This window comes from Ambystoma mexicanum, chromosome 8 (assembly GCF_040938575.1).
Source record: "Ambystoma mexicanum isolate Mex_15411 chromosome 8, UKY_AmexF1_1, whole genome shotgun sequence".
Taxonomy (NCBI): Eukaryota; Metazoa; Chordata; class Amphibia; order Caudata; family Ambystomatidae; genus Ambystoma; species Ambystoma mexicanum.
In genome coordinates this window covers 299690554-299712426 of record NC_090929.1, presented here as the reverse complement: position 1 = coordinate 299712426, position 21873 = coordinate 299690554, and the positions used below count along the sequence as shown (strand labels likewise).

At 45.6% G+C, this 21873-nt stretch overlaps 1 protein-coding gene across 14 annotated transcripts in view; it reads left to right on the top strand.

Moving 5' to 3' along the window:
- The window catches only part of EHMT1 (euchromatic histone lysine methyltransferase 1), a 2375011-nt gene that overhangs the window by 2305311 nt on the left and 47827 nt on the right, over nt 1-21873 (top strand). The gene's annotated exons all lie outside the window — the stretch shown is intronic.

Genomic DNA, 21873 nt, shown 5'->3' with positions numbered 1-21873 from the left:
TGGAGCAGTGAAGCGAAGTCCCTGATTGGCCTCGCCAGCCAACCTGGGAGAAAAGGTGAGGTTGAAGTACTGGCTGCTCCGTTGAGTATCCCGGGTGAAGGAAAGCCCCGGGCTTCCCAGCAGAGCAACATGTGTGAAGACAGAGGCCCAGGCCCTGCATCTCGCAATGTATTGCTGAGGGAACAGGCTGAAGCTCGAACATGGCCGCCGCAGTTGCGGGGATCCATGGCGGCATCCCCTGTTGTCATGGGGACGCCACCTGACCATAAAATGGCTGCGATGTTGCTTATGATGCAATCACTGTGACACCAGGGACGCCGCCTGAGTCCAAGATGGCGGCGCAGGCCCTCGAGTGACTGGGTGGTTCCCATGCTAACAGGGCTGCCCCGAACATTTGAAAGTATTCCATGGTGCGCAGTGGCGAGTCCTGAAACCAGCCCTGCAATGCAGCACAACAACAGCCAGCTCGTCCATCAGCTTAGCGGCTAGCCAGAAGTGTGCCAGTGCTGCCAAGGACAGACCCATGGAAGTTACTGTGAGGGGGTTACTGGCTGCAGCAGTCATCCCATTGTGACAGTGTTTTATGTGGTATGTAAATATATAGGTCTGTGTAATTATATTTGTATATGCAATTACTAGTGTGTTAGGGTCATTGTTAAGTAGGGGGAAGTGTAGAGTTGGGGTAAGTATTGGTGGATATTTTTTTTTTTATTTTTTTTTGTTTGGTTAAAAACCTTTACAAAATAATTCAGTATACAAAAGCTAATAAATTACACTTTACAAATTCTTTAAGATATACAAAACGTAAATTTAAAAAAAGAAAAGAACAAAGTTTACACGTTAAGATTAATCAAAAACATTCATGCATCATAAACCTCATATATATAAAAAAAAACACTCCTCATATATCATTCATATCCTTCAGCTTTGAGTCAATGTTTGTTAGGCTCGATAGCAATCTTAAAATGAGCTTAGTACTTTCACCCAGCATACATCTCTGCCATAATGCTTCACGAGACAAATTAGAGTTGGATATCATATAATTCCCAAACCTCGATTGTCGCAAATCTTCAAAATTATTTGCAATAGACAACTAAATGTTTAAGAGTCTCGATAATGGACACATCCTTACAAAATAGGCAGGAGCCGTTGTTGGATTGTTTGTAACAGGTGCCCCATTTACACAGGCGTTCATTGGTGTGAAAAAGATTGAGTTTAAATCGTAAGTAAATATTACGACCCGAAGCAGAAGGAAACTGCATGATGTAACCTGGTCTATCACCCCACTTCCTTCTAAACTGGGCAAACTCATAGTAGGAGCGATAGAACCCAATTCTATCAGCCTGGCAACTCCAGTAATATAAGTACAATTTTTGTTTACAACTAGGTAAACCTAATGTTAGATCATCTTTCAAAATACCAAGTAGAGCATTAAATCGTTCATTTTTCCAGCATATTTGGTCAAAGATCTCATACAACCCTTAAGAAGATGTTTGTTCAGGTCTTCATAAAGAGCGTTACCAGGGGGATCCAAAATGTTTGCATAGTTGTTCAGAAGCCTACAGTTCCGTTTAGCAGATAAAGGAAGAATACCTAGTTCATGACGAACTATATCATTTGGAACGGATGCAGAAAGCCCTAAAACACTTTTCCAAATTCCTCCTTGAAGAGTGTCTAAGATGTCATCTATCTTGTATATACACATATCTAATATATAAAGTAGTGATGATTCAACTTTTAGGAGGTAAAATTGAAGAACGGGCAAGAGAGAGGCCACAGTATTTACCCATAATTATTCTCATTTGAGAAACTAGGGGTTTGATTTTCTCACACATTTTCTTTCCACCAGATCTTTGAGAAAGAGTTCGATAGAGGATACCCCAAGTATTTGACTTCTTGGATAATGACAACCCGTGTATCTTCCATGAGCCATGTGTACGGACAACTCTTTTTATGGCCATCCTTCAAAATCAAAATTCGTGATTTGGAATGATTGATTTTCAAATTTTGGGCATTGGCATAACAGATGAAAGCATTTAGTTTATGCTGAAGGCCGAGCGGTGTTTTGTCGAAGATAAGGATGTCATCAGCAAAACCAATGTAGTTCAATCTCGTTCGACCAATTAGAATGGGATAGATAATTTCCTTTGCCCAACATTCCTCTATATCACATGTATACAGATTAAACCGCACGGCAGCCAGAGTACAGCCTTGTTTCAACCCAACTTTTGATGAAATTTTGTCAGTTAACATACCTTCCTTATTAAGGCGCACTCTGTAAGTGGTGTCAGTATGAAGTAAGCGTATTAGCGCTATCAGATATGCCGAAATGCACATCACCTTCATCTTCCACCACAAATAATCCCTTAGCAACGTTTCAAATGCTGAGCTCAAATCAAGAGCTGCCATATAAACTGCACCCGAGTGATTATGTTTGGAATTCCACTCAATATGGGCAATAAGTGTAGCATTGAGAGAGCATCCCATTTGCCGACGAAATCCAGTCTGGAATTTTGAGAGAATGGCATTAGTTCTCATAAAGACTTGAAGTTCTTCAAGAATTAATTGACAGAATACCTTAGATGAAGCATCAGTTAAAGCAATAGGGCGAAAGTTACCAGGGTCGTTAATGGGGCCTTTTTTGGATATGGGGATGACATTGGCAGAGCACCATGAGCTCGGAATTGCTTGTGAAGAAAATACTGCATCAAATTTATTTTTCAAGATCATTGCCCAGAATTGAATATTTGATCTAAAAAGACATGCAGGAATACCATTGGGTCCCATAGCCCTAGAAGGATTTAATCTCTTAATTGCCCGTGAAATATCTTCAATGCTCCAAGGGGATCGCATAGGTATTATATTCTGAATCACAGTTTTGGGATTGTTTTGGAACACAACAGCTAACTTGTATTTCAACCTAAAGTAGTTGACCCACTGATCAGCTGAAATAGCATTTTCTTTCAACCCTTCATTATTGCCATTAATCAGTCTTAATAAGGACCACATTTTGCGTGTGTCACTTTTCAAAATGTGATATAGCATATTCTGATTGTCTTTCAAGTAAAGTTGTGTTTTTAAATTTTTGACAGCAGTTTTATGTGTATCAAGAATGGTCCTTTTTTGAAAATAATATTGTGTTGGTTCAAGAGACAACTTAATTAGTTGTCGTAAATTATAATTCCTAAACTTCTTTAGTTTGAAGATTTCAATATTAAATATATGTAAATGATGTTTTCTGTCCAGTGCCAGTTTTCTGTGCTTTGACATTTCTATCAGGTGGAATTCAATCTTCTTAGAGATAATTTGATCAACACGTGCAGGATCACGGGCAGTCAATAATACATTCAAATCAAAATCAACTCTAAGTCGCTCAGTTAGCTGGTGGCATAACGAAGGGTTCCATCTGACAGATAGGCCCACTCTCATTCTCAACCAATTTTAGAGAAGAAGTTGGAGTAAATCCCCAGCCCTCTAATTTTAATTTGATAGAGATAGCGTTATGATCACCAAATCCCAAGTTCTTAATGTTCACAGTATCAGATAACAGACAAAGATTAGATGATTTGAAGAAGTGGTCAATATGAGAATGCAGACCTCCCCCAGACCAGGTATGTGTGAGCTCCACCTTTCCAGTGGGAATTACCTGGAGGTCCCAGTTAAGAAAAAACTCCACCCATTTTTTCCCATTCTTAGCCGAACTAGAGGCTATATGGAATTGTTGACCCAGGCCTTGATTGTGTATGAGACAAGAGGAATTGAAGTCACCCCCTACCACCACTCCAACCTCATCATGGAGTGTAAAAACACCTTCAAGGATGGAATCCAGGATGTCGATGATATTATTAAGCATTATTATCGATCTATTCCAATAGATGCACATAAAGATGAGGTATTTGTCCTGTGAGGATACAGGGGATAATTCTATGGCTATTACATTAGCATCCTTATAAACCAGTTTCGTTGAAGATTTACATGCGTTGTTTACTAGGATAGCTAAACCCCCCGAGGGTCTACCCTTTCCCCCTTGAGTTGCAGGTTGAGAATAGCAGACAAAACCTTCGACGGTCAATTGAGAAACATGCATTGTTTCCTGTAATAGGATTATGGCAGGAAATTCACTTTCATCAATGGAGCCCCACCATCTATTAAAGTTAACAAGCCCACAGCAATTCCATGACGGGCATTCAAATAATTGTTTGAGATGAACAGGGCTAGGATGGTACCGACGACAAAGTCGTAGGCGTTGATTGCGGGAATGTGTGTAAACCAGATAATGCAGCAGCCATTGCTATTATCTGTTGGACCAGATCACCACTGATTTGAGGTGGCTGAGTTTGCATCGTGTTTTGGTCAATGGTGACTGTAGGTGCAATGGGCTTGTCCAAAAATATTCTTGCATCAGAGTCAGAATGGATCAAGAAAGGGATCAAACCAATAAAGACAACATTTTCTTTTTGTTCCCAAACAAGTTTCATGATTAATCTGGAGTAAAAACCACATGTCATCCTGTTATTATATCTGTTTGCTAGTCTTACCCAATCAATATCATCGGATCCTATAGTTCTCAAACAGGGTATTGTGTGAAAGGTTTTTAACAGGGATGAGCGATTCAGGTTTAGTTTGATATTGATACTGGGATCACTTTCCCAACCAAGTATGTAGGGTGGATCGAGGATAGCCTCAAATTCATTGTGGACCACCGTATGGCTGATATGAGAACTGCCAACCACATTAGATTCGGCCAATTCGATTGATGTCATATTAACATTTCCTTTGGATGGCTTATCTATTGGCGGTGGTGGCTTGGACCCCGAATCAGCGTTTAGGTCCTTGACAAATTTCTGGGATCGTAACGGGTCCCTGCCCAATACTCCCAACATCCAGGGCTCATCAGAGGAACCATTGTCTGAAACTTCATTAACAACAGGCTTTATGTTGGTATCCCTAGGTGCAGTAACATTACTTTTCACTTTGCTAGAGGAAGTTTGTTTGTGACTCATAGGCTAGAACTGAGATAGAGACATTTGCGTCCCCCCGTGATGTCTGAGGGATTTGAGCTAGATAAGTTCGAATGGCAGTCTATCCTCCCCCGTTCTTTTTTACATTACTCATTTTTTTGGCCCCATGTGTTTTCTCTTTATTTTTACCAGGGGGATTGATATCTAGTAATACCCTAGATTCATCATCCAATTGTGACAGATTAATCACCCCCTCATTCTCGAATATAACGGGCATTACTTTTGATTGCACAGCCTTCACCTGTTTCTTTGCTAAGGCTAACGCTTTGGCTTTCCTTTTTTGGGACCTTCCCGCTAGCCTCTTTTCCCTCCGGGTTAGGACTATTATGGGTTTAGGTAAGAGATCGCATTCGATGGAATCAGACATTTTTGAAACTCCCATCAGGGAACATTCACCCACAAGATCAATTAAATCCGTCAATTGAGATGGAACATCAGGACTATGAGACTTGTTTGTGTCTTCAACCAGTATAGCAGAGGGAATAACCACTGGTTGAGGCAGTGAAGTCTCTATATTCATTTTGTTCAGATGAAGCTCAATTTTTTGGACTGTGGACAAGACTTTGCAGAGGTCATCCACAATAACATTGGTCTGTGTACAAATCGAGTTAAATGATCTGGGGTTTAGTGTACCAGCATAGGAGCGCTTTTTCTGCATAGGTAAGTTGAAAATGCCATCAAATTGAATGGCACTGTCCACCATATCCTTTTTCTTGGATTGCCTATCAGAAAGAGCAGCTACAGCGTCACATGTAAACAAAAGGCCTTCAATTCTATTAGTTTTGTTAGATAGTTCAGTTGTTGCTTCTCTCATAATTCCTATTTCATAGTGTGAGCACTCATGTCCCTTATCCAGTAAATTGAGGATTCTCGCAAGGACTGGAAAATCAGGGCTTAGTGATATATAAGGTACATCGAGAATGATGCTCGCAGATCGTGCGTCATTATTGGAAGCATTTTTGTCTTTTCCATTGAGACTAGACTGGAATTCTTGAATATCCAGGTTTTATCATTGAGTGCTATTTGGGCACTAATCGCTTTTGGTGAACTCGCCATGGGTTTATTGGGGGAATCATTGGACTCAAAATCCATTTCCCAGGTCAATTTAACAGTTTCGCCACTTAAAGGTCCAGGATCACTTTCAGAAGCAATCTTGCCTTTAGTACTCAACATGAAGACATCGTCTCTCCCAACCAGTTTCTGATTAACTGGAGTAGATGGTCGAAGGGAGAGGCGAATACGCTAACTTAACTCTACTTCGATAGTGGGGCCCATCACTGAGCAATCCACAATTTCCTCTTTATAGGAAATATTGGAAATGCTGTATAATCCAATATCATTTCCCTGGATTAAATCAGTTGTGGGAATATCACTAGGAATACTATTGTTCAGGTCCTTTAGCTCAAATTTGGAGTTCCTAGCTGAGGTATCAACCATATTTTCAGCGCAGTGAATCATGGCAGAAACATCATATTTAGGAACAATACCCATTTCCTTGAAGACCATAGTTTTCTGATCAACTGTAGTGCTATCACTAGCCCCCACTCCATCTGATGACATGATAACTTGATGGACCGGTGAAGCCACAAAATCAACAGGGATGTCCGGGCTCACAGGATGGGAAGGTATTTTGGTTAGCGGCTCGATGAGTTTCCATCCACTACGCAAGCCATTCACCATTCTGTGATTCAAGTAGCAAAGAAGGTAACAATGGGGTTGTTCCGTGAGCACACACGCTATTTATGCCCAGGGGCACCTTGCATTGGCGCAAACGGTGCACTACACAAATCAGTATTCTGGTAACGCTCACTAGAATGTGTGTACATTATGTTGACAGATGAAATACAGAATAAATCACAAAAGATACAATATTACTGCCATATTACCGCCCCTTGCCCTCGCCGAACAGCAAAACAGCACTTGCAGTGCACTTCCGGGGTGCGGGCGCGGGTGCACCCGTGTTAAAAGCACTGCGAGGAACGGCGAGCGGGTGGGAGGGGGCGTGTCACGCTCGCGCTGGATCTACGTGGAAGAGGAGAGAATAAACGTAAGTATGCCTTCTGTAAACACTTGCAAGTACACAAACAATGAGTCCTTAAGTCCTTAGTTCCTTAGGTCAGAGCAGAGAGACCAAAGTCCAAAACAATAGTCCACAGAGTTAGAAGTAGTAAGAATATTTACTCTGGTCTCATGAGTCCAGGACACCCGTTTCGCCGCACAGAGGATGGGCTTCCTCTTGGGCATAGGCGTCTTCCAGGCAGAAGTGGAAGTAAAGGCGGCTGCAGGAGCACTCCAACAGGACTCCACAGCAAAACAGCACTTGCAGTGCACTTCCGGGGTGTGCGCGCGGGTGCACCCGTGTTAAAAGTACTGCGAGGAACGGCGAGTGGGTGGGAGGGGGCGTGTCACGCTCGCGCTGGATTCTGGTATCAGCAGTCCAGGACACCCGTTTCGCCGCACAGAGGATGATGGGCTTCCTCTTGGGCATAGGCGTCTTCCAGGCAGAAGTGGAAGTAAAGGCGGCTGCAGGAGCACTCCAACAGGACTCCACAGAGAAACAGCACTTACAGTGCACTTCTGTGGTGGATATGTTAAGTAGATTTAAAAGTTAAGTAGGGGATGGATCTTCATATATATCTACCCTATAATATGTAATGCTTTAAATTGGGCTCAATGCTTTAAATTATGGTTTAAGTATGTCCTATAGACATGGGTCGGGTGTCATCCCATTCCACATTTTGCCCACTTTAATGGTATACTGTCCAAACTGCAATTCCTGAGGCGTTTGACGTCCGTTCACTGGAGTTCTTTCACTGATGAAGTTGTGTATAAGTGACGATTTCCGTGTAACGTTTCAAGTGAGTCTGGTGTCATTCCATCCCACACGCACCCAACTTTGATGGTATCTGTCCAAATCTACAATTCTGAAGGCATTTGAAGTGTCTTAATTGATATTAACTGATTCAGTTGTATGATCAACTTGTGTAAGTGAGGGTATAATGACGTTTTGACTTGGGGTCATTGTATGCCCTAAATATGAGTCTGCTGTCATTCTGGGTATACTGTGCAATGTTTGAATTCCCAAGGGGGTGGGGGAGTTGCAAACAAAGTGAGCCCTTGGTGGGGTATCCCTACAAACACCCAAGCTGCCGAGTTCAAAGCAGTTGCAGGGGTGTGGGGGGGGGGGGGGGTGCAAGCCCCTATGGGGAGGGGAGGGAGTTGGGCGCCAGGGGGGTGGGGGGGTTGCTTTGGTGATAAGCTCAGTTCATCATTTGAGTGATGCATGAAAGTGACAGACTATCTGAGCTTTTACTTAGTGCAAATTGGGTTAACCTGTCCCCAAGAGGTAGTCTACAGTTAATGCTAGTTGGCAACACTAGGAAAATGTTCTTTGCATGATTGTGTGGCTTGTCACTATGGTAATACTAATGTTTGTTAGGGAGGTTTATAATTGTTACGCTTCATCCCCTCTCCTAGTGAGACCCCCAGCAGTTTTTGCTGGATTTCTGGACCTTTTTCTGAAATCCTGAATGAGTGGAGCCTTTTTCAACTCATTCGTTCTTATGGGCTCGTCTTTTTGAACTCTATTCTTTGTATTGTACCTATCCTATGTAGTCTATTTATCTCCATAACTCTTAAAGACATCTGTATTTTACTATTACAGCACACAGCTCCTTATGGGCCGTGTTGCTGTGGACCGTTAGGTTCCTCCTTTGAGATTGTTTTCTTTATCCTGGAGTAACTACAGTTCTTAGTATCTCTCCTAAAACATTATAGTCTGAGAGATTGGCACACATCACCTAATGTGGAGTGCCAAAGGGATACCTAGTATCCCCCTTCGAATGGATTGTGTACTCCAACGTATTATTCATCTTCAACATGTAATGTCTTGCTTCGGCTGCTTTGGAAAACTTTTCCAGGAGAGGGCGCCCTGCGTTGTTGGCGTCGAGTCGATGTCCCTCGAAGGCCTCCGTCGAGGGTGACGTCATCGGGTTGTTATAAGTGGCACGCACGGCACCCGTTGGCCTCAGTTCTGTTTTTCCACAAACGTGTTTGCTTCGTGAAACTCTGCGCGCCTCATACTTGCGAAGTATTTGCTGTTGTCTTTGTTGACATGTCTTCGTCTTCCACTCCGACGACCCCTCGATACGGGTTCAAGAAATGCAAGGGCTGCGCTTCCAAAATGCCCATTACGTACCCGCATAGAGTTTCTGTGGTGCCTGGGTGAGGGCCACAAGACAGATACGTGCTCCAAGTGTCAATCCATGACAGGGAAGGCCTTGATATGATATGGCATTTTCTTTTTTTTTGTGTCAGTTTTGACCAAAACTTTTTTTTACAAAGACCTTAGAATTCTCAATATTCATCTTCATGTCAAAAGGAAAGGAACAGAAACATTCCCAAGACATTAGCACTTCATGTTACTGATACCAAACAAAGTCGAACATAGCATCAAGGCATGAATTGGCATCAACATAAAGACTAGACTGGTCCATTGATCCTCAATAATCGCTTGTGGTCTTTGTTAGTCAACCAGACATTCAACGATGTGCCAGCAATCTATCTAGATAATCCACGATGGCACAAATCCGTATGTGATTATGTCCTGATGGCGCAGACCACCAATCGTCCATATTACCGTTAATAGGGGCAAACGCAAACTTCCTCAGCGCTACAGTCCGTTCTAAAATTAAAGCTGTACATCCGGCCACTAGATGCTGCATTCCACATGCCCACCACAGAACCGACAACAGTTGTTGACAGTGTCTTTATGTTGTTGTAATAGGAGCATCTCTTTAGTCGGTAACAAATTAAATCGCAACAGCATAAACCGGTCACAATGATGTCTTGAGGGAAATTGTCGAAGGTATCTCGGAATTTGGTTTACAGGGCGAGCATCTCCAATTTGTACAATACACGATTTCAATTTCAGTCGATTAAGTGTGGAAATCCAATTGCACTGGCTCATATTTTTTTTGACGGCACACAGATTTTCCTGTAGTAGTTCAACAGAAGCGCCCACATGGGCCAAGTTTTTTAAATTTTGGTCGCCCATTCCTTTAATCGACCCTTGTAAGGTCTTTCAAAGGTTTCTTCTAGGATTATATATGGAGCAGCAGGTGTAGACATCAACATCTTTCTGTACAAGGCAAAAGATTTCCATAAAACTGAAGCACCAAGTGATTGTCACCCCAGCTCAAATCTGATCACTGAAATTGAGACATTTGACGGGAGGCGTAAAACTTTACTCCTGAACTTGCCTTCTAACAAATCCCATATAGTGGAGTCAATGTTTAAACCAGCCTTGCTGCCAAAGGTAATTACCGCTACAACCTTTTGGCGATAGAATTGAATCACTGGCATAAGTGTCAACTTGCAAAACTCGCAATGGAACTTCAAGCCTTGTAGGGAATCCATTCCCATTCTCGTATTGATTTGTTCAATAAAATTCCCAAGTAACGGCTTGACTCTGCTCTTGCAACTTGTCCTGCGGTAACCCATTTGACGTTTTGCCCTCACTTCCCTGGTTGTGCCCCAAAGTCAATTGCCTTCGATTTTTCGACATTAATCTCCATAATATTCAGCTTGAGATACAAGTCCATCTTTGTTAGCAGGCGTTGGAGGTCAATTTGCGTAGAGTCCATCAGCACTATATCATCTGTGTGAATTGCCCATTTTACTAAATGGCCATAGCTTTTTGGAGGAAAGATGTTGCAATCCAAAAGTGCTTCTGGGAGATCAGCAATATATAGTTTGAAAATAAAAGCTGCCAACAAACCTCCTTGCTTGACTCCTCTCTCCGTCTTGATATCGTTTGATAATTCACCATGGGTATTCAATCTTACTCTGATCGTAGTATTAGAATGCAGTTGTATTAGCATTTGCAACAGGTCGGGCACTTCCATTTTTTTAATGTATTCCATAGGGACGCTCCATTAACCGTATTAGAAGCCTGGCCGAGGTCAGCAAATGCCAAAAAAAAGGGACTTCTTATTTTTCAAGTTACAGGAGGTTAAGTAGGATGGGATCGAGTTCCACCCCAACGCCACTAGTAAACCCTGTTTCTCTATCATCTATGATATTTGCTTCAATTGACCATTTTGCCAAACACCTCTATAGAAAGGAAGCAAAGATTTTCCAGATTACATTCAGCAGGGCAATCGGACGGTAGTTGGACGGATCTGCTCGATTCCCTTTTTTGAATATGGGCACAACTGATAGGGCATTTATAACGCGCCTATACGCAAGTGTTTCAAGGCGCGTCGAGGCAATGGAGGGGGGAACAGAGGGAAGACGGAGACCGCGATCTTACTAGGCCAGGTGACACTGAGATTGCGCAAGTGCAGGGGAGGGATGGAAGGGGAGAAGTGCGGGAGGAAGGGGAGGGGCCAGTGCAGTACGTAAGATAACCGTGTTTTCGGGAGAATTCTCAGAAATGTGCTAATTCCTCTCTAATTTAGAGTCCCACAGCTCTTATGCTGGACTCTAGGACTGTCATTTTGTTTTACCTGGAGAGAGAGAGACCCTTTTTCCCCACTCTCTCATGTATTTTGAATGTGATCTGAACTCTGTTTCCTTTGGTTGTGGAGTCTGACAAACTCCATAGGCATCATCTTTTACATTGTGCCACACAGCACCTTCAGTGCAGTGACACATGGAAGTCTTTTTAGATTTCCCAAAGTTTAAATACCTTCTCTTGGATAAACTACTGTCTCCAAGAGCAGTGAAGTGAAATTGACTTTACTTACATTGTAAGCTTTCTAGACCCAGCACACACGATCTTACAATATGGTGCTGGAGGGGTTACGTAGTATCCCCTTGGACTACCTTTGCATGTAACTTTTTTATGTTAACCTTTCCTTGATGAATGGCTGTTGGCTGTGGTTTAATTTGAACTACTGTGATGTGCATTTACAGCGCGCTGCGTTTGCAGCTGCAGTAAAGCACCCAAGGGTGCCATTTTCGTCAAAATGGCCCTGGTCGTCTTTTTTTGCCATTTCTTTGTGGAAAGGGCCTTTTTGAGATTTACTCTGCGCGCCAAACCAGGATTGGTCTCTTTGTTCGTTTTGCCTTTGGCGGGATTCACGAGTGAAGCCTGCCTCTGGCTCCAGGGTGTCTAGCGGGGGCAGGAAGCAGGGGAGGTGCCCAAAACTTCCTGTGGTTAGTCGCCTAGGAGACAGGATTGCACTCTTAGGTGATTGGCCGGCTGGCTGTCCAGCAAGGACAGCCACCCTGCTGGGTGACGGACAGCTAGGCTGGAATGAATGGGAGAAACCTGCATAAAAGGCAAGACTTTTTGGCTTGGAAGGCAGAGTCCACCACTTGATGAAGGAATCCGAAGAAGAACTTGAAGAGGACGCCTGCTGCAACTCCTGGACCGTTGGTTTTCCCGGTGAAGCCCTGCTGCTGTGCTGAAACTCCAATTTCGTTTCGACTAGAGCAACCCTGCAAGGACGACTTCTCCCCTTGAGTTGGTGGGACCAATCAACTCCAGAGTAAGCCACCTGGACATCCTCTCGGAGCTGGTTCAAATTCCACTGAAGTTGCTGCTGGAACCGAATAGCCAGGAAGAGGAACACCAGATCGTGTGCATTGCTTTTTAGTTGACCAAGAGCTCCAGGAAGATCCTCCGGACTCCCAGGAAGCAGGACTGACCGAGCCTGAGCCACCTCAACAGAGTGCTGGACCCCAGATGCGAGGAAAGCCCATCTCGACAGCCAAGAGTCAGCAGTGTTGCTATTTGCTTAGACGCAAGGAGCTGAAACCGCAAAGTGACACTGAATAGAAGTTAATTTTCTGTCGCTGACTGGCCCGTTGCAGTGCAGGAGTCCTCCAGACGTCCTCCATCTTGTCCCCACGACTGAGGCCCAGGAACACGGGATCTGCAGAGCTGCACAGGAACAGAAGCCAGCCAAAGCCCTTTTTTCTAACCAAAGGTACTGTACAGTCCAAGAGAACGTACATCTTGTAACCTTACTTGTCCTCTGCTGAGACTTGTCTTGGTTGCCCTGTAGAGTTTTTTAACAGCTTCTTTACTTCACAAGCCTAATCAGCTTGTGGCCCTGCTTTGAATTCTTCCTTTCTACAAATACTTCTAAAACTTTGTACAATACTTTTACTTACCTGCAAGAAGTGCTTCAGCTCACCTAGACTTTTGCCCAATTGACTTTGGCCTATCCTGGCTCCCTGAATGACTCTTCTTCGCTCTGACATTGTGTTTTGTCTTACTCCAGGAAGGGGTTAACTAACTTTGCATTGGGGGTTACTGAAAGTACTTACCTGATTCAGAATATGTGTGTGATATCTTATTTTGTTCTAATAACCTTTTTCTTTGACATACTCTTAAGTCTGATTCTAAATGTAAACAGTGGCATGTTAATGCCCACAGTGTCCTGGTTACTAAAGTCACCTGAGGGTGTAGGAAGTGTCTGTGTGCCATCCCAAAGGGGTACATACTGATTTAGAAATATTAGTGTGTATTTTTGGAGTGTATTTGTTTGTTATGATTATATTGCCCCTTCTGAAGAAGGCTTACTCAAACTGACTGTTAAATGAATAATTGCTTATCAAGAAACCTTGTGTGTAAGAGTTTATTTGAATAATTGTCACTGTGAACCGCTGTGTAACTCCCCTACAGCTCACAATGACCCCTCTTGAGATCAGCCTGGATGTTCAACACGCTACCAACCTGTGTAGTACAGACTTATACCAAAGGTTGGGTTCCTATTGCCAGGAGGTCAGGGTTGTGTTGTAGTTTCCCCAAAGGGTACTGCATACTATCTTGCCTAACACCGTGAAATATAAATGAAGATAAATAAATAAAATAAACTCAAAGTTAATAAATAAAAAATAAAGTGCGGCCATCTGGTGGCAAGTACAAGGGCAGACATCAGGTGTCCAGTGCTGGTAGCGGGCTGTAGGGATGCAGAAACCGTCCCCGAGTGCAAGGGGTGCCAGGGGAGCAGTGCAGGTGTGCAACTGGCAAGAGGGGACCTGAGCCCGATATCGGAGGGTAGCCAGGTAAACCAGCGCAGTATCAATTTCAACCAGGAGATCCGCAAGGGAGCAGAGGAGAGAAAGCAGAAGCAAAGAGGAAGATCCTGAGGAGTTTCCGGAACCAGAGATGGCTCTCCTCAAGTTTCAAAGAGGCAGGGAGGCTGTTCCAGAGGGAGGCCCCAGCAGAAGAAAGAGATCTACCACCGACTTGTTGCTTGGAGAAGGGACTGACCCTGAGGGAGTTGGAGGTGGATGAGCGAAGAGCTCGAGAAGGAAGATATATAGGAAGAAAGAGTTGAAGGTATTGCGCCCCAAACCCCAGAAGGCCTTATGGACAATGCAGAGGGTTTTTAACTTATTCCTCGCCACCACGGGGAGCCAGTGCAGTGATTTCAATCCTGGAGAGATGCAATCCCCTGGGCTTGAGGCCAAGGACAAGTCCTGCACTCCTGTTTTGGATGAGTTTCAGGGGGCAGAGAGTAGAGGTAGGCAGATTTAGAAAGAGGCTGTTGCAGTAGTCCAGCCTAGAGAGAACCAGATCTCTCGAGACAGTGAGATTCTGGGGGAAGGAGAGGAAAGGAAGAATACATCTGAGGAGGTGCAGCTGGTAGTTTGACTTCTTAGAGACGTCAGAGATGCGAGGAGAAAAGGAGTGTGTGGAGTCGAAGAGGACCCTTAGGTTTTTTGCCTCACAGGTGGGAGCCAGGGCCAGTTGCAGAGGGCGGAGAACGAAAGGGGAAGCTTCAGGTAGGCAAGGTGTCCACGCCCCATAAGTCCCGACCAGCTAGGCCTTCGACCGACGAGTTGAGAGGCAACTCTCCTCCCCGAGAGAGTGATGTGCCCATCCAAGAAGTCGACACCGGCAGAGTGGGAAGCGTTCCGTGTGGAGATGCTGAAGAAAATTGACAAACAGGGCAGAGCTCGGTCCGCACCTTCCTTCTGTGGAAGCCGGCAATGAGCTTTCTTGGCCAGAAACTCGCGCACCCTTGAGCCAGAGTAAAGGGCGTGATCCCCATTGAGAGCCCTTGACGCCTCGATCAGACAAGGTGTCCAAGGATCACTCGAGACTGGTTGAACGGTCCAGGCCGTCGATGCCTTCGAAACCCTCGAAGCTCTTGGCGCCACAGCCGTCGATGAAACCCATCGGGTTCTTGGCCCCTGTCAGGCCTTCGCCGAAATAGTCGATGCCGCCTGGATCGATTTTGCCAGTTCAGCCCACAGGGCCTGTGGATCCTCCAAAAAAGGCATTGGCTAAGTCAAAGTCGACGCCTTTGACTGTTTCGAAGCCTCTGGGTTCTGCACCAGAGAGTTTTTGCCCCTCTACCGAAAAAGGATTTTTATTTTTTTTTATTTTTTTTTTTTAAGTCCCTCACTTCCATTTATGAGGAGGAGGAGCATTCAGATGGGAAAGATGCCCATTTTGGTCTCCAGTATGGGACCCCTAATGTGCCTGAATGTCTCATATCAGAGGATAGTAAGATGCAAGATCTTTGTGACACTTTGCGTGCTAGTGGTATTGACGCCTCTACTGAGCTGGAGTTCGGCAAGCCGGAGCCAGGGGAGCATGCGGTCTCCTCCTACCGGCAAGTTAGGTCTAGAGTTGTTGAATATTTGGGCTGGTCTAGACCTCCACTGCATTTTGATCAGGATGATCTCACCGACATTTTGGACCAGCGTCTGCCTACTGATCCTGTTACCTTTCCATGTGGCTCTTCAAAAAAGGGTGGCCATGAATTGTGAAACACTGGAAACTAATCCGGCGGTGGGCAAATCTCTTACAAGAAAATACCGCCCTTCCAGTAGCGACCCCAGCTACCTGTCCCAACACCCCACTCCCGAGAGTCTGGTGGTCCAGGCAGTTACGGCTACCTCGAACAAGGCAGCATATACCCTACCATACCTCCTGATAGGGACGATAAGCGCGTGGATGGATGGATGGATGGATGGATGGATGGATGGATGGATGGATGGATGGATGGGCGCGTAAGGTGTTTTTTGGCAAGGAATATAGCGCTGAAGTCGGCCAACTCCACCTGTGAGGGAGGTTCCCGAAACTCCACTGTCCTTTGTCTCTAGGAGTACATGAATGCACCCAGTCCTGATTGGCTGGCTGGCTGGCCTGAAATGACAGCCACCCTGCTGTTTGTTAGACAGCCTAGGCTGTGCATGACTGGGAGAAACCTGCTTAAAAGGCGAGGGTTTTTGGGCTAGAGGCAGTGTCTGCCACTGGGAGAAACACCTGACGAAGAAACCGTGAGTGAAGCTAGCTGCATCCTCCTGGACCTTTGAATTGCCCGTCGAAGCCCTGTTGCTGTGCTGAAACTCCTTTTTCTAATCGACAAGAGAAGCTCTGGGAAGGGATGACTTCGCTTGGGTTTGTGGGACCAACTAACCCTGAGACAAACTCCACTAGGCCATCTTCACTGATTGGCTGAACTTCTTCACTTCTGCACGTACCGAGAAATCCATAGTCTAGTGCAATGTCTGAAATCCGACCAGAAGCACCAGGAGTCTCCTAATGACCCTCCAGAAGCGGGACTACCAGAGCTCAAGTCCCCTGACCAGAGTGCAGGACCCTAGGAGTGTGAAGGAAGCACAACCGGTATCCGAGATCCGCGACAGTTCTGTTTACCGAGCGCTGAATCCACGAAGTGCCGCTGATGAGAAAAAAGCCTGTAGCTGCCGACGATCTCCAAATTGTTGCCGCAGGAGCCCTCCAGATGTCCTCGCTCTTGTCCCCATTTCTGAGGCTCAGGATCCCAGGGTCTGCATTGCTGCAACAGGACAGAATCCAGCTGGACCACACTTTTACCAGAGGCACTGTTTAGACTTGGGGTACTTACCTCGGTGTCTTTTTAGCTGTGTTTTTCCCAGTTGGGAATTTCATTGGCTACTATTAGAGTTGATTGCCACTTTGCTTTCCACAGGCTTCACAGCTTGTAGCCTTTTATCTAAGGAGTGCCTTGGCTCCATAGACTGTGCTCCAATTGACTTTGGCTCTTCCAGTCCATTCACTTTGATATTTCTGTCCCTCATAGGTGGTAACTTCTTTGAAACTGTTATTGCTGGGAAAGTTTTGTCTAGGTCTCATTGGAAGATTTAAGTGTCCTCACCTATACTGTGAACCTGTGTAACCCTTTTCATTCCTTTAACCTTTCCTTTCTGTAATGTCAGAATCTGCAAAGTAACCAGTGTGATGCATAAATACTATTGCTGTCCTTGTGAATGAAGTCCCCTCAGGGTGTAGGAATTGTGTAAGAACCATATCCAAAGATCATCCACTGACTTGCTGTGATTCTGAAAAGTATTTTAAAGTATGTTTTGATTGTTACATATCTTGCCCTTTTTAAAGAATGCTTATTTGAAAACTGATGTTAAATAACTATTTCTCCAGCATTGGATCTTTCATGGATTCACATGCTTAGAATATTCCCCGTCAGGCTGGGAACCCTCGGTACATTTATAAAGACGTTTCCCATAGGAAACATTTCGATACTTCTGTGTCCTATCTGCGTCGTTTTGGGCCGCTTACGCATGCCCCAATAGGACGTAGCGGTATAAATGCCCCGCCCCCGCGGCTCCCTTCAGATTTCAACCGTCTTCCAAAGTAGTGGGATCACCTCGTGTCATCTACTATTTTACTAGGTTGTTTTTTTTCATTTTTTCCTAATGTCTGGGAAAGCTCTTTTTCATCCGTGTGCTACATGCAGATTAAAGGTGGTGTATGAAGGAGATGGCCATATGGACTGTATATATTGTCTCCATCCTCGCCATTCGGCAGACAATTGAGACATCTGTAAAAGCTTCTCGCAGAAGACCCTCAAAGACCGGAATAGGCGGCTGGTGGCTTGGTTGAACGACGGAGCGGGTGCGTACCCCCCTTCGGAGGTAGGCTCCATGCATAGCTTAGCCTCAACAGCTAAATCTCTAGGGGCCCCCCGCCGTTCCGTATCGGCTGAACCTCCGGCGAAGAAAGTGCGTTCGATGGAGAAAAGCTCATCGGAAAAACATTCCAGGAGAGAATCTTCATTGAAAATGAAAACTTTGTCGTCTTCCTCCTCGACAAAGGAGTAGAGAAAAGACCTGTCAAGATCCTCCTCAGGTGATCATCATAGATCATCCTCGAGTCGAGATTCTTCAAGACACAAATCAAGTTAAAAAAAGGCGGGAACGCCTCAAGGCTCTGTGCATCCACTGGTGTCGTTGACGGGAGTTCGATTGTCCTCGCTACCATTGACGCAGATCGTCTCTTCAGGGGTTCCGCCGAGTCAGGTGATGATCGAGAAATTAGCCTCGTCGACAGAGGCTCCACAGGAAGGCTGGCGACTGGAGGTGTATCACCCAGTTTTACCAGAAACCTTGTTACAGCAGGAGGCAGCCTTGTCCATATCATCCGTGGATGACGAACGTGAGCAGGTGGCTGGGCCTGCGGAACTTTGGTTGCAAGGGGTTAGCTCTCTGACTCTTTCGAGCGGGGCGAATATCCCGGTTACAACTCCATTACTCAACCCTCAGGCGGTTTTATCCCTGGAAGTTTTGTCTACATTACAAACCTTGTTGAAGAAATTAGATGCAAACTTACCTCAGGTTGCTGCTCCAGCGAGACCCGTCAACGACGAGCCAGGCCCTTCCTATCGGCCGACTCCTATGGCATTGACGGCGGCAGCGGCCCGTGAAGACCTTCCATGTCTGCGCCCGGAAGAACTACTGCCGGAATCCGAGTCAGAGAGAGAGTCTATACCGGATGTATCGTTGTCCCCCTCCAGGGACCCAACCTGGGAGTCGGAGGCGGAGATGGAAGCTCCAAGAAGCCCAGCCCAACCGTCACCTCCGGATGACATTGGTTCTTTCCACACAATGATGGGTAAGGCTTGTACTGAATTTGGGCTGGCCCAGGAGGAGTAGAAAGACTGTTTCTTGTTCGATCATATGGGAAAGAGGAGAAATTCGGTGTTTTTGGTCCCCATTTTAGATCATGTATGGCAAGAGGGGCTACGAACAATGCGTCATCCGTTCTCGGAGCCGGCGATTAAAGGTAGACTGGAAAAGAAATTTAAGGCTCCTGAGTCTACTCCGAAATGTTTGTCCTCTCAACCTTCTCCAGAGTCGGTGGTATCGGCGGCTGCTGCAAGAAAGGCAAGGTCTCAACATAAATGCACAACTTCTCTGGAGAACGAGGCCAGGAGACAAGACGCCTTTGGCAAGAAGGTGTTGTCGGTGGGTGCAATGACAGTGAAGGCGACCAATTCTCTAGCTATTATGGCAAGGTATGACAGAGAGATGTGGCATCGTTTAGCACCCATACTGGACCATCTGCCGAACGAACATAGAAAAGCTGCGATGTTACTTGTTCGAGAGGGGGAAGTGGCCTCTAATCACTCAATAAATATTGCTGTAGATCTCGCAGTGTTGGGCTTTAAGCAGGTTAAACGGAGTGGTTCTGAGGATACAGGCCTGGCTCAAATGCACCAACTTTCGACCTGAAGTGCAATATAAAGTGTTGGATATGCCTTTTGAAGGGGACCTCCTTTTTGGGGAGAAGGTGGACAAGGCCTTGAAAGGCATGAAAGAAGACTCGGACACAGCACGCTCTCTTGGGGCCCTCCAGAGTGGCAGAGGTTTTCGTTTGTTTCGCCCCTTTAGAGGAGCGTCAGGAAATACCCGGTTCTCGTCATCCAGGGACCGTACTTTCACTAGACCGTCGTACTCCTCTCAAGGCTACAGGCGGGCTTTTCAAACCGCAAGAAGATGTTGAGACTATCAAGCCTCAAGAAAAAGGGGAGGTTACTCATCATTGTTGAAGGACAAACAATCAAAAGACCAGCAATGACGAGTTTCAGAACGTCCTGGGAGGCAGGGTGCCTCACTGTGTCAACGAGTGGGGAAAGATAACCTCAGACCGGTGGGTATTGGACACTGTGAAGTTCGGTCATTCCTTACAATTCAAAAGCAAGCCGTCGCACATTCCACCAGTGTTTCCGGCTCAACCCCACCTGAACATTTTAAAACAGGAAGTAGTACTTATGCTAAAAAAGGGGGCTGTAGAATTTGTACTTGTGTCTCAGAGAGGTCAAGGAGTGTACTCCGGATACTTCGTCGTGAAAAAGCCCAACGGAAAGTGGCGTCCCATTCTCGACCTTCAAGACCTCAACAAAACATTAAAAAATCTGAAATTCAAAATGTTCACACTTCAGGAAGTGATCCGGTCGATTCAACAGGGGGATTTTCTGGCGTTGTTGGATCTACAGGACACGTATTTTCATATACCAATGCGTCGACGACACAAAGTTCCTAAGGTTTGTAGTCTGGCGGACCCACTACCAGTTCACAGTGATCCCATTCGGATTAAAATCATCTCCCAGGACGTTCACAAAGTACCTAGCCACGGTAGCAGCATGGTTAAGAAAACAGGGTCATCAGGTTTACCCTTATCTGGACGATTGATTAGTGAGGGGGTCGTCCGCTATGAAAACGCAAGGAAGTCTAGAGGCCACCATGCAACTTCAAGGACGACTAGGATTTGCGGTCAACTTCGAAAAGTCCTCATTAACTCCCTCAAGGAGCTTAGTGTTTTTGGGTAAAGAGTTCGAAACTCAATCAGGATTGGTGAAACCATCTGTGGAGAGGATTCACAGGCTCAATCGGCTGGCAAAACAGTGGGGAGTCAACACCAGAGTGTCGGTAAGGAGCTATATGTCGATATTGGGACACGTTTCCCCTTGGTGAACAACTGTTGCCTCTTCATGAAGCCAATTCAAGAATTCCTGGCAGACCGATGGGCCCAGAGACAAGGTCTTTGGTCGGACAAACTGACCGTCAACAGCGAGCTCCTACGAGCACTTCAATGGTGGCAAGTCTTCGAATACCTATCCAGAGGGTTCCCCCTGCAGGAACCGGAGTTTCACATGACGATAGTGACGGATGCGTCTGGGCTCTCTTCAAACGCAAGGCCGGTGGTCGTCGGAGGAGCCAGCCCTTCACATCAATGTGCTGGAGTTGAGGGCAGTACGTTGGGCTTTGAAAGCTTTTCTGCCGCACATAAAAGGATCAGTGGTGAGAATACAGACAATACGACAACAATGTTTTACTTGAAAAAACAAGGAGGTACTCGCTCCAGGACTCTTTCCACCAAAGCTCAGGAAGTATGGCAGTGGGCGCTACAACAAAATATAACTATAGTTGCCCACCATCTTCCGGGAGTATAAAACGTACAAGCAGATTTTCTCAGCAGAGAAATGGATCAGATACACGAATGGGAATTGAACGAGCATCAGTTGTCGGAGGTTTCAAAAGCTGGGGACAGCCCTCTCTGGATCTCTTTGCGACGAGAGAGAACAAGAAGTGCGAACAGTATGCCAGCAGATGGCCGCAGCTCGATTCGCTGGGGGAAGCGTTCTCCTTCCCGTGGACGGACAAGTTTCTATACGCCTTTCCCCCGTTTCCACTCATATGAGGAACCCTGCAATGGATTCAGATACCGATGTCGAGTGATCTTAGTGGTTCCTTATTGGCCGAGGCAGGAATGGTTCTCCGACCTGCTACAGCTATCAATAGTGCGGCCAGTGAGGTTTCAGAAGGTTCGGAACCTCCTGACCCGGGACAAGGGAACTGTGTGGCATCACAATCCGGACAGTCTCAACCCGATAGCATGGCTCCTGACTTCTCGTTGTTTGGTACCCTAGCTATTTCATCTGATTGCCGTCGAATTTTACAAGCCACGCGGGCTCTGTCCACGAACACTTCGTATGCATGCAAGTGGAGGAGATTCTGCATGTGGTGTAAAGATCAACCAGGGTTAGAGCCCCTGAATATAACTCCGGAACAGCTTCTTCCATATTTGCTGCATTTAGCAGAG